Genomic DNA, 13,036 nt, shown 5'->3' on the forward strand with positions numbered 1-13,036 from the left:
TAGCAGAGGAAGTTAGGACTCTGTAAGTCCTCTATTTTGAAATGTGTGACTAAGTGGGCACAATCCTCCCTCTTTTTCTCAAATCCCCAAGGAATAAAGCTATGGTTTGAATGCCCCCACCAAAATTCATATTGGAATTAGTCCCCATTGTGATTTACTAAGAGGTAGGACAATGTGGGACGAGATAGGGTCTTCAAGAAGTAACTAACCCATTTATGGATTGATGGCTTCTGGGGGAATGGCTTTGTTATAAAAGAGAGCTCTCTCTGGCTAGCTTGCTCTGCCTTGCCTTATGGTGCCTTTCACCATGTCATGATCCAACAGAAAGGCCCTCCCCAGAAACCTTGTAGGCGCTGGGGCCATGTTCCTGGACTTCCAGAACAGAGCTGAATAAACCCCCTTTCTATTATCCACTGCCCAGTCCATGGACTTCAGTTACAGCAATAGAAAATCAGACTGAGACAGGTGCACACAGGAGCTAATCTCAGGAGGACCTAGAGTCACTTATGTGACCTGTCTAGTCTCTAATTCAATTTTCCTTTCTTTTGGAGTCTAGTTTAGACCTGGAGAAGATGTGGGGAGAAGGTAAGGCTATGAAGTCTCACTAGGACTACTTATTTTTTTGTTTTGTTTTGTTTGCTTTTTACATCAAAAAGCAATTTATGGGCTGGGGATGTGGCTCAAGCGGTAGCGCGCTCGCCTGGCATGCGTGCGGCCCGGGTTCAATCCTCAGCACCACATACAAACAAAGATGTTGTGCCCGCCGATAACTAAAAAAATAAATAAATAAATAAATATTAAAAAAAAAAGCAATTTATTATAACATTCAAATACTAAAACACATGAGTAGAGAATACTGCACACAAGAAACTTCAGTTTACTATAAGTGATATAGATGGATAAGCAAGTTCTGTTTCCATGTCAGAATCACAAATGTCACTTCAACTGAACAAAAAAGGCTCATGATTCAAGTGAAGGGATAAGAGGAAAGTGAGAAATGGATTTTGACAGTAGAGGACTACTTATTGTTCAGGTCTCAGGCAGCTGGTTCTACAGCTGAGGAGTTGAGTCCAACCTGGGGGTCCACTCTTTGCATCGCTACTCTGCTGAACTGGGCTTTCAGGGACTCTTATGCTACAGGGCTCCTGGAGACAGACAGTGGTCAATCTGCATTTTGGATATGAAAGGAAGGTTCTGCAGCCTCACCTCAGAGTGAAGGGGACACCTGACCCATCAGTGGTGACAGTTCAACCCCAAGGAATTGTGATAAGACAGTGGACTCTGGGTGACCAGACCTGGATTTGAATCCCATTTCTGCCATTTGTTGGCTGAGGAATTATTTGATTTGTCTGTTTTTGCACAACAAACAGCCTAAAACCTGGTAGCTTACAAAAGCATTCAAGTGCTCAAGACTTGACAATTTGGACAGGGGTGAATGGGTATGGCTTGTCTTTGCCCTATTTGTCCTCACTTCAGTCATCTTTGTGGAAGCAAAAAGACATGCGTCTAAGAACTTCTCATCCATTTGGAGCTCAGCTGAGACTATCAGCCGAGAGCCTCAGTTCTCCAAATGGGCCCCTCCACTTGACTACTTGGGCTTCCCCCCAGCATGGAGGCTGGGTTCCAAAAAGGAGGAAGCAGAAGCTACAAAGCCTGCTTATTGCCTGAGATCTGAGACCCCAGGACATCATTTCCTCTACATTCTAGTGGTTAGAGGGGTTATAGGCCCAACTTAGATTCTAGACAGAGGAACACAGGTCTACCTCTTAGGGAAGAAGTGACAGGTATGCTCAAGGATATGCAAAGTTGTCTGGGACCATCTTGGATACTAGTGACTGCAGTGAACTTGGGCAAGATTGCTCCAAGTTTCAGTTTCCCCCTCTAAAAACTGGAGATAATAATAATACAGTTGGCCTTCCATATCCATGTGTTCAATAAACCTCAGGTCACAAATATTAAGAAAAAAATTCCAGATGTTGAAAGCACTAATGGTAGAAAACATTTCCACCATCCTCCGAATGTTGTGTGTGTCAATACTGAATTATCTTGAGCCACGACCTGAGCTTACCTGAGCCTGTGCTTACCTGAGCCACAGGCTGTGCTTACTTCTTCTAATTGTGAACTTAACTGAATCCTGTCAACAACCTAAGGGAGATAGGTTGCCCCTTGATGCTCGTGGTAGATTGGTTCCAGGAAACTCCTCTCCCCCAGGATAACAACATCCTCCCTTTCTCCCTGTGGTTCACCCTGGGGACATAGCAAATCATTCAGGGGTCTGGGCTCAGCTCCTGGAGGGGCTTTTGAGCCATCAATTTCCCCATTGGGATATATTCCCCCATCCTGTGGAACAATGCTAAAGTCACCCCCTCCACCAGCTCCCGCTAACTGGTTCCAAAAAGCAAAACTTGAATTTGCTGCACATTAAGCACTGTACTGACTTAATGCACATGTGGCCCCTGCCATTTCACAGCTCTTCAGTGTCTCCAGCACCTGAATATGGCTCGCCCTGGATTTCATTCCTGGACTCTGTAGTTAGGCTGTGAGGGTTGTGCCTGTACACCTAGGATATCCAGGCTCGTTTCTTTTTTCCATCCCCAAACAACAGTATTATGACCATTTACACAGCATTTACATTTATTAGGTGTTATAGATAATCTAGAGATTATTAAAGTATACAGGAAGATGTGCACAGGTTATATGCTTTTGTGGTTCAGATCCTAAATGTCCCCCCAAGACCATGTGTTAAAGGCTTGGTTGACAGCCTGTGCCACAACTTTTATGAGACGAGGCCTAGTGGAAGGAAGTTAGATCATTGCGGGTATATTCTTGAAGTGGGTATTGGGACCTTGGCCCCTTCCTGTTTCTTTTTTTAGAGTCCTGCTGGGGGTCCTGCCCATGAAATGGGCAGCTCCTTCACTAGGCACGGCCGCCATGATGATGACAGGCCTAAAAGCAATGGAGCCAACCAACCATAGACTGAAACCTCTGAAATCTTGAGCCAAAATAAACCTCTCCTGTCTATAAGTTGATGATTTCAGGTATTTTATCACAGTAATAGAAACCTGACTATCACACAGGCAAATACAACAGCATTTGATAGAAGGGACTTGAACATCCATACATTCCGGTAGGAGGAGGGGTTTCCTGGAACCAATCTACCATGAGCATCGAGGGGGAACCTATCTCCCTTAGGTTGTTGACAGGATTCAGTTGAGTTCACAATTAGAAGAAAGTAAGCACAGCCTGTGGCTCAAGAGAATTCAGTGTTGACACACATAACATTCAGAGGATGGTGGAAATGTGTCCTACCATTAGTGCTTTCAACATCTGCCTCTGCCATTTCCTGTCCCTCTCCCTGCATCTAGTGTCATCAGCCAATATCTTCTGAGCTGTTACCCCCTTTCTCCCTGTGGTTCACCCTGGGGACACAGAAAAGCACTCAGGGGTCTGAGCTCAGGTCCTAGAGGGGCTTTTGAGCCATCCATTTCCCCAGGTTGGGATATGTGCCCCCATCCTGTGGAACACTGCTAAGGTCACCCCCTCCACCAGCTCCCACTACCGGGTAGCCACTTGAAAACCTGTAGCTGACTTCCCTGGGGCCTCTTCCAGCTTGCCTTGATGGTCAAGTTACCTGGGTAATGGAAGCAGGAGAAAAGAGAAACTTTTGAGTCCTAGGCTTCTAAGAGGAAAGACCACCCACACCACGCCCCCAGCCTCAGCCTGGGCAGCGACAGTGACATCTAACTCCTTAGCGGGCTGCAGCAGCAGGCCTGGGACCCATTCTGCAGGAGGCTCAGCTCAGGCCCCAGCTCAGCAGCTTCTGCAGGAAGCAGTGGGTGGAGCTGACTGGTCCTGGGGGCATCTCCAGGCCTCTCAGGATTGAAGCATTTAGCAGCAGGAGCTGCAGCGACCTGATGGAGCCTGTGCCATTTGGGAAATGAGGTGGCTCTAACCGATTTGGGGAGCAAAACCCTGTTATTTGTATTTCAAAAAAGATGGAAAACCTGGTTTCTTTATGTTTAGAAATGCCCCTTGTTGGGGACGGGGCAGTCCTGGCCTGCCTTACGAGCTGTAGTGACTGGGGTCCTTCAGTAGTGGAGTGGGAGGGGGCAAGGTGCATACTTTATGAGGACCCCCCTTCTCCCAGGCATCACAGAGGGCATCCTGGTCCCTGACCTCCCAAGCCACCACCCACCTGGGTAGCCCACCCAAGCCGTTCCCCTTACGTGACCCCTTACAAGCTGTCCCACACAGCTTGCCCAGCTGGCACCGGGACCCCCAGCAGGGCTCTAGCTCCCAAATCTGGTCCAGTGTTACCAAGGAAACCACTGTCCTCGGGGGTTCCCGGCCAGACTGTGCTGAGCAGAGACTGTGCCTCGGAGGCCAGGAAGGTTCCAGCTGGATCTCCTCCGACTCCATCTTTTTGTTGCTGTCGTTGCTGGTAATAAAACTCGCATTTACCAGAATTGGGCCAAACACAGGGTGGAAAGAACAGCATTTTGGTGACCTGTGCCAGGTCCTGGCACTTTGGTGGCCCCACTCGGGTAGTCAGAGCCTGGGGAATTTGATGTCCTGGCTCAGGAGGGCTGTATTCCACCAATTTCCCATGGCAGCCATGTCACCACCCCTTCTTGGGGAACTGGGTGGACAGCAGGTGAAAACACCCCCCACCATGTGCCCCCAGAGGCCGGGAGCGACGAGGACACCCCCCCCACCTCCATTCCCAACTCTGCATGCAGAGGGTGTCTTCAGTTTCCAACTATCCGGAAAACTCCCTTTCAAACTGTTCAGCTCCCCCTGGCTGCTGACCCGGATGGAACTGAAAAGGCAGTGAGTGAGAAGGGAGCCCGGCCTTCACAGAGGCACGGCCCACCAGCCTGTCCTCTAGGAGGTCACGGACCTGGGGACCCTGTGGCAACCTGCACCGTCCAGGATCTTTGCTGGTAGAACTGATGTCCAGAGCAGGGTATAAACCGGGCCTTGGGAGCCTTGCTGAGCACCTGCAGTGCAGAGGGCCCTGGGCGTGTCCTGGGCACGGAATGGTGAGTAAGTAACGGACTCTGCCCTCCCACAGCCCAGCTCCAGTGGGGTAGAGGAAGACGACCAGCTCAGAAGGGTGGTGTGCTGAGTGCTTTGATGGGGAAGTCTGGGACACTTTGGGGGAGGGGGTGTTCAGACCAATCAAGAGGAAAAAAAAAAAAAGGCAGGGGACTTACATGTAGATTCATTTTAAACATCATCCTCTGTCAAGGCCAATGTTTTCAGTTTTATGATGACCTAGTGTGTGTGCGTCTTTGCATTTTCCTAGTTGACCTTGACAGTGTCCCCATCTGTCTGCTAAAGACTTGACCACAGCTGGGGCTGGGGCTCAGTGGCAGAGCACTAGCCCAGCCTGTGTGAGGCACCGGGTTCAATTCTCAGCACCACATATAAATAAATAAATTAAATAAAGTCCATTGACAACTAAAAAAGTATTAAAAAAAAAAAAGACTTGACCACAGCCCTCAAGGCCAAGAGATGGATTGGAGCTCCTTGGACTGCACAGCCTCGAGGTTCCTGATGAGAGAGGAGGGCCGGGGACCCACCAAGCCCAGCAAGCCCAGCAGCCACCTGCACAGAGCAGGCTCAAGATCAAACGCTTCCTCTCTCAGGCTGGGGCTGGGGCTGGGGCTGGGGGGCTGGGGCTGGGGGGCCCCTGGCTGGTTCCTTTGTGTTGTTCTGCCCCCCATCTGTTTGCCAACCTCCAAGTGCTTTGATAAAATTTGGATCCTAGTTGTTAGCCTTTGAGTCCCACCCCTGCCACACCCAGATCTGCTGTTCCAGAACTTCTCTGCTACAGGCAAGAAAACCTGGTCCTGGAGTTTACTACTCCTGTTCAGCTTAATTAAATATTTGCTGAGCAACTTTTATAAGACCTTTCCAGATTCCACAGAGCAGGGGCTAAGGATGATCCGTTGATTCTCCCTAAAGACAGCTGACCCAATGACGGCTCCCCCACCCCACCCCCCGTTACACCTGGCCACCTGACAGTCTGTGCAGAGGCCAGTCAGCCTTGGTCCCAGTTGCAGTTAGAAGCAGAGGCCAGGTGTCCTGAGGAGGACAGTGACCTGTGTCTCAAGTTCCCTCTATCAGACACTTATTATGAATTACTTTGGACCCTTATTCTTGGGCCTTTGGGGGCACCTCTTACCATAGAGAGAGGACCCTGCTGAGGCCACCAACTCTGGGTAGACTCAGACCAGCCTCCCCTAGGCACACCCAGCAATAGCACCTGGCCCTCGGTGCAGGCATACACCTCTGCCTTGGGGCTTCCCTGGACGTTTGCACCTGAGATGCTGCACCCAACCACACACGGCCAGCAAGTCTGGGGAGCGGGCCCCCTAGGGGGGAACCAAAGCAAGATGGGAGACATGGGCAGATTTTTCTCCCTGTCTCCCCTGAAGAACTGTGCCAAGAAACATTTATACACCTTCTCAGAGGATGGTCCTGAGACTGAGCAACCAGTAATATTTGATTCCAAGCTGTGGCCAGCTCCATAACACACTCCCCTCCCCTCGCCCCTGCTTTGTCACCTCTCCTAACAAAGGAAGGGCAGGGGGCCTTTGCTTCACACTCTACTTTCTGAGGAACACAAACTAAGCCACCTTGAGTTCCTTCTGGATCTCCTCTCCCAGTGCGTAGTATCCTCTGGGTGCCACAATCAGCACCCCTTGGCCTCTCTGAGATGGACACAGGACCCAGGTTGCCCAGTCAAGCCTTATCTCCTGGCCACAGAACTTAGTTCAGAAATGACCTTGTGACCAATCTGAATGTCCCCTGGGGATTAACCTGTGGACACCGGGGCCTTGTGTACCAACAGTGTCACTGCCTACCTTCCTCTCTGCCTGCCATGGATATGTCCTCATCCAGCCAAGACCCAGTTGGACCCCAGCTCCCAAGGACACCTTTCTTTGTCATCCTGGTCCCACGAGATCTCAGCTGCTTCACTCATAACATCCAGGATCCCCAGCTGGACCCCTGCTGCTGCCAGCACTGCCTCGCTCTCCTACAATGTCTCCGTCATTCAGCCTGTTGTGTGTGTGTGTTTCCACTGGGCATACAGTTGTGCCTGGTAACCATGTGGGTTAATTGGCCAGATGGGGCAGGCAGGCGCTTCTGTATACAGAGGCCAGGGTCCAACATAAGGCGGCCACATGTTCCTTGTTTTCCTGGGGCTCTCCTGAGAAACCTCACCGTCCTGGACGGAGCAGGACAGTCGGCCACCTTGTTCAACAGGCAGAGCACGAGGAGGGTGCTGTGTGGGGAAGCTCCCTTCCATTGTGAGGGGCACGGACTCATCACAATGATGATGAGGTTCAGTCCAGACCCCATCCACTCCTCCACTTAACACTATTTAATGAGCTCCTACTATGTGTCAGCTCTGCAAAGTGTCTGGACCCCGGGGATGAATATGACCTAGTCTCATGCTCTAGAGCTTGCAGTTCAGAGCAGCGATGGATCAGGGAAATATCTTGAAAAGGGCCAGATCATAAATAGTTGAGGCTTTGCAAACCATAGACTATTATCACTACCCAACTCCACTGCGGCCTCCCGAAAGGAGCCATGACAGCATGAACGGGCGTGACTATGAGCCAGTAAGGCCTCCGGAGCAGCAGGCCCAAAGTAGAGGTGGAGACAGACACACTAAGCTTCAGATCATACATCAGGCTCCCGCTGATGGCAGTGGCTCTCCATGGCTCTGTAGACGACTGGGTGGTGTTTCACGAGGACCCGTTTCCCCTACATATGGCTGGCAGTTGACTGGACCCACAGTGAGCACCTGGCCCACACATAGGCAGCCCATGCTCAGGCTGCCGGCCACCAACATAGGTGGACAGGCCACCAGAGATGGTGGCAGTTAGGTGGAACAGGAGTGGCAGGAGGTAGAAACTGAAAGGTCAAAGGGTAGAGTAGAGCCAAGAGTCTTCCAGGGCCCTCCAACCCTGCACACCCTGAGTATGCTACAGGCCCCGTGAGGCCCAGCCTGGCTCTGAGTCTGGCTGTGGGCTCATCCTGGGGTCGCGGGCAGCCTTGCCATGTCGCTGCATGTCTTCTTTATTTCTAAGTAAGTTCTGCCCTCCGTATCCACAAGTTCCAGATCTGAGGATTCATCTGACCAGGGGCAGAAAACATTTAAGAAAAAAAAATATCCACTGAGCATATGTGGACATTTTCTCATCATTATTCTCTAAATAATACAGCATACAGCTGTTCACCTAGCACTGACATTGCATCGTGTATTATAAGGGATCTAGAGATGATTTAAAATCCACAGGGGGGATGGGGGTCCCGAAAATGATTCCGAGGGGCGACTTACATCCTTACACTACTAAAACAGCATTTTCCCCCGTTCTTGTTTAATTCAGTGATTTTTTGTAAACTTGAAAGTTTTGCAATCATCTTCATCACCAGTCTCTGTAATAAACCTGCTTTTCCTGAAGGGCCCTTGGTAAGTTTTCTGCCACCAAAAGACTCTCAGTCACTCCCATACCCTGTGAGAAGCCAGATGCTATGGGAACACAAAGGAGGGACCCTAAATGGGGCTTGGGGAAGGCTTCCCATGAGACCAGAGAATAAGACAAATGGGAACACCTTGAAGATGTGGGAGAGGGGGATTCCTTGACCTTTAAATGGCTGCTGCCAGATGTCACCTCGGGCCAGTGTCCCCTGTAGCAGACACAGTGTGGCAGTACCACTATATCCCACTCTGCCCATCAGCACCAGCAACACAGGTCTTCCCTCCAGAGCCTTGTGAGGCCGCGTTGGCAGCACCCCAGTGTCTGTGGCCAGGCCTGTGAGACCAGCCACAAGGACTCCCAAGTCCCCCCAGCAGGAAGGGGGAGAATCTGCACTTGTCCCCTGGGGCAGTCAGTGGCTGGCTTTGCGGCCTGCGCCACTCCAGTTTTCAGTCAAGAAAAGTCCTAAGACAGGGATTCTAAGGAATTGAGTGAGAGTGTCACCAAGGGCTGACAAGTCTCCTTGTGGGAGAGGTCTGGCCATACAACTGCCTTCTCCCTCTGCTTTGATTTCCTGCTAAGAGAGAATCTCTAAGTCTCTCCACACCACACCCCAGAGCCCCTGTGCTCCCCTCTCCCCATAGCTGGCCCTTCTCCTTCTGGCGCAGGAAACCTCATTTCGGTAACAGTAGGCTTCTTTGTTGCCTGCAAGAGAAACCAGCTCGAGCTAATCCAAGTAAATAAGGGGCTCCTTGCCGGGACCTGAGCAGCTTGCAAAGGAGTTGCTGGGCAACCGCTGCCTGGAGGTGACTCCGCCAGCCACGGGCCTCTCCTCTTCCATCCTGGCAGCCAGAACCTCACAGCAGAGTTTGGTGCCAGGGTCCCTAGACTTGAGCCTTGGAGCATTCAGTGTCAGGGATCAGTGACATTGGCCTTGACCCTGCCTCCGGAAGATGCCACCCCTATCTACCTCCATATCCCATTAAAAGAATCTGGATTCACTCCACTGGTCCAGACCTGAGTATTTCCAGGAACCAGGGCACATAGCAAATATTCCCAATTATAGGATGTCTCCACTTGGCCATTAAGAGGGTGCAAAAAAATTTTTTTTTCCCAAATGAGATGATCCAACTTGAATGTACACATGATTAGAAGTGTGCGTGTGCAATTGCTAAAATGTCTCATGGGGGAGTTAATATATCGCATTTTAAAGGCCTATTTTAACTTCACAGAAGGTAACTCATATTTAAATCTGGAAATGCTACTCCTTTCCACTTTCACATTTCATGGGACATTTTAATCTCAAACTGTCCCCTGTGACTTGGGTGTATGTCTCCTCATCACCCTGATACACAGTTTGAGTCACCAGCAACTTCCAGAGCAATCACATCCCTCCCAGCTCAGCTGCAGAGACTCAGCACTTTCTGAATCACTCTTACTGCAGAGGCTCCCTGCACATGGTCAGGAAGGAGAGGTTCAGGGGAAGGCCCCTACACCCTGCTGTCACAGCAAGTGCTGATGACAATTGCATCCTGTTGTAAAGCAAGCCTGGGGCCCAGGTATGACTGCAGCTGTCAATCACCAGGTATCCATCACTCTGCTCTGCAGCCAGCCTGTGCCAGGCACTAGGGTGGGGCGGAGAGGAATGTAAGCACTCTCTGGGACGGAGGATTAACACCACCCCACCGCCCTGTAGAGCAGGAGGGAAACCAAATGAGTGCCACAGACGCCAGAGAACCTCCACCAGGAGCAAAGGGCAGGGGAGACCAGCAGTTGGGTTGTGCTGGCCTCTATTGGGGTGCAAAGGAGTCACCCCTGATGGCTTAGGGCCTTTGAAGAGCCCCAAGAGGGTCTTGGAGTGAAGAGGGTGAGCCAGGGCACAGAGACCAAGTGGAGGTCAGGATGTTGTCATGCAAGGAGTGGGTGCATAGCGCACAGGGGGCAACCTCAAGTGTCTCCTGCACTCTCATCCCATGATCCATGCCGAAGACCTCTGTGACCAAATGTGGAGGGGACATGGGGGCAGGGGTTACCCACCAGCAAGCAAGCATGCCGCAGCCATGGACACCAGCTGGTTGTCCTCTGATCCATGTCAGCTCTGACACTCTGTACCTGGAGGTAGCTTCAGACCCCACAGCTCAGTCCCCAAGACGGCCCCCCACTTTAGATGCCAGTCACCGGCCCCAGCTTGTCTTCCCCGCGCCTCTGACCAGCAGCTGTAAATCAGGATTCCCAGGATCCCTCCTCAGGCTGGATTAATTTGGCTTTGCGGCCTGCGCCACTCCCCCGAGTCATAGGACTCGGGGAAGCACTTTGGTCAAGTTTACTGCTTATTCTAAGGGATATTACAAAGGGCACCAAAGAACACCCGCTGAAGAGGGGCACAGGGTAAGGTACCAGGGAAGGGGCACAGGGCACATGGGCTCTCGGGTGAGCCACCCCCAGGAGATAGTCCTCCATGTGTTGGACTATCTGGAAGCTCCCAAACTGACCTTTCAGGGTTTTGTGGAGGCTTCAGTACAAGGTGTGGCTGATTAAGTCACTGGCCACTGATGATGGACTCGACCTTCAGCCTCTCCCCTCCATGGAAGCGGGGGTGGGGTGGGGGGAGTCCCAAGTCCCAACTCTAGTTCTGTCTTCTTGGTTTTTCCAGGGATTAGCCCTCCTGCAGCTACCCAGTCGCCAGTCATCTCATTAGCATGCGAAAGACTCATCATCTGGAGAGTCCTTGGATTTTAGGAGGTGTACACCAGGAATTAGGAGGAAGGCCAACTCTATATTTTACACTATCACATTTAGGAATCAGAAAACTGGTGCTGGTCACACCTCCTCGGGCCTCAGTTTCCACATCTGTACTAGAGCTCGCTTCAAACCCAAGGTCTTGTTACATACCATTTCCAGCCCCAACTTTGGCTTATAGGGTCACCCTTTGTTTACTCTCCAAACACAAGGGCTTGTGGTCTCATCCCATGTTCAGCAAGAACTCTAGCATCCCCATGACAGTCCTGCCTCTCTACATCTGCTCCCTGTAGGGCAAAGGCAAATTTCCCCTCTGCCCTGCAAAGGTTTGCTGGGATAAGCCAATAAAGACATTAAGTAGAATAAAAGGCATACACATTTATTAACTTGCACAAGGGGAAAAACACAGTGGTTAGTAATGAGCGGTGACATGCAAATTAGTAACGTGGCAGGGTTGGGGTGGGGGAGGTGGTTCTTTGAATTCCTTTAACAACAATCAAGTACTGCTGGGATCCCAACAGGTGTCCTAACCCGAGAATAAACAGGTGGGAACAAAGGAGCCAATTAATATTGTCAAAAAGGAAAGACCAACAGGGCTAACTCCTGGCAGGGTCCACTGAGGTCATTGTAAAGTTAAAATTTATGGCCATCGGTTTCCCAGTGTATTTCAGAAGGGACATTTCATGGAGAGCGCAGGAGCAGTAAGATGAAGTCTGCCAGGTCCTTGACCCCAGCACCTGCACTAACACAGGAGTGACGGTAGATAAAGTCCCCCTGAATAGGATGGTCCTCATGTCACTTCCAGAGAGGACCACCAGGCTCAAAAGCTACCCACTCGGCCCAACATGAAGGAGGAACCAAGTATCTGATTGGCAAACCCTGCAGAAGGCGGCCCCAGCTCTCCAGCCAACATCAAACTGGGTACATTTGGAAGCAGCACCCTTTCCTCTGTGTTCTCTGCTGAGAGACGACCCACCCTCAGGAATGCTTTATGCTTGAACTGAACTTTACTTTCACTTATAATAAAATTCTCTTGCTTGACTTTTTGTGTCTGACTTTAAGTTTTCTTTCGTCAGGATGCAAGAACCAAGGTTTGGAGCTTCAGCTCCCCGCTGTCCTGTGACAAGGGCCCAGGGAATCACACAGTGTGTTCACCCAGCAGCTCAGCCTCCTTCAGAAACACACACCCCGTTTCTACAGGGCAGGGCAATGGCGATACGGATACTTTTGAGGGGAATCATGAACATTTAGGGGAGCCCCCGGGACTGGGGAGCATACAGTGACAAGGTCTGTTGGTCCTACAGAATGGAGAGTGATTTGTAAATGATTCTCTCTGAGTCCTAAACAGAGGACAGTGGTGTGGGACGGAAGTCTAAACAGGTGTGTTTCTCTTCCTGTGATGTGAGTTTCGTTAATGGAAACTCAGGGAAGGGACCAGAATGACTCATTTATTTCTTTTTTGAGCATCCTCACTTCAGGCAGATGAGTAAACTTTTCGGAAAGCCTGTCCCTGGGAGGGACAGGGAGGTCAGAAGGACCTGGATTCTGAGGTGTGTCTCAGGCCTCTCAGCATGTCACAGTGCCAGGTTTGGGGGTATCCTTTTCCAAGCCCCAGTACCCACAGGGAACATCCTCAATTCCTTTTTCAAATGAAGAACAACTGACCAGAACTTGCGGGAGACTTTCCTAAGGCAGGGGTGAGGAGATGGGTTAGGATGTGCCTGGCCCCTTGGTCCAGGGTTGCTCATTTCGGATGCAGCCTGGCTGGCAAGGGCACAGCACTTCCACCTGGTGCTGCCATT

This window comes from Marmota marmota, unplaced genomic scaffold, assembly GCF_001458135.2.
Source record: "Marmota marmota marmota unplaced genomic scaffold, marMar, whole genome shotgun sequence".
NCBI lineage: Eukaryota > Metazoa > Chordata > Mammalia > Rodentia > Sciuridae > Marmota > Marmota marmota.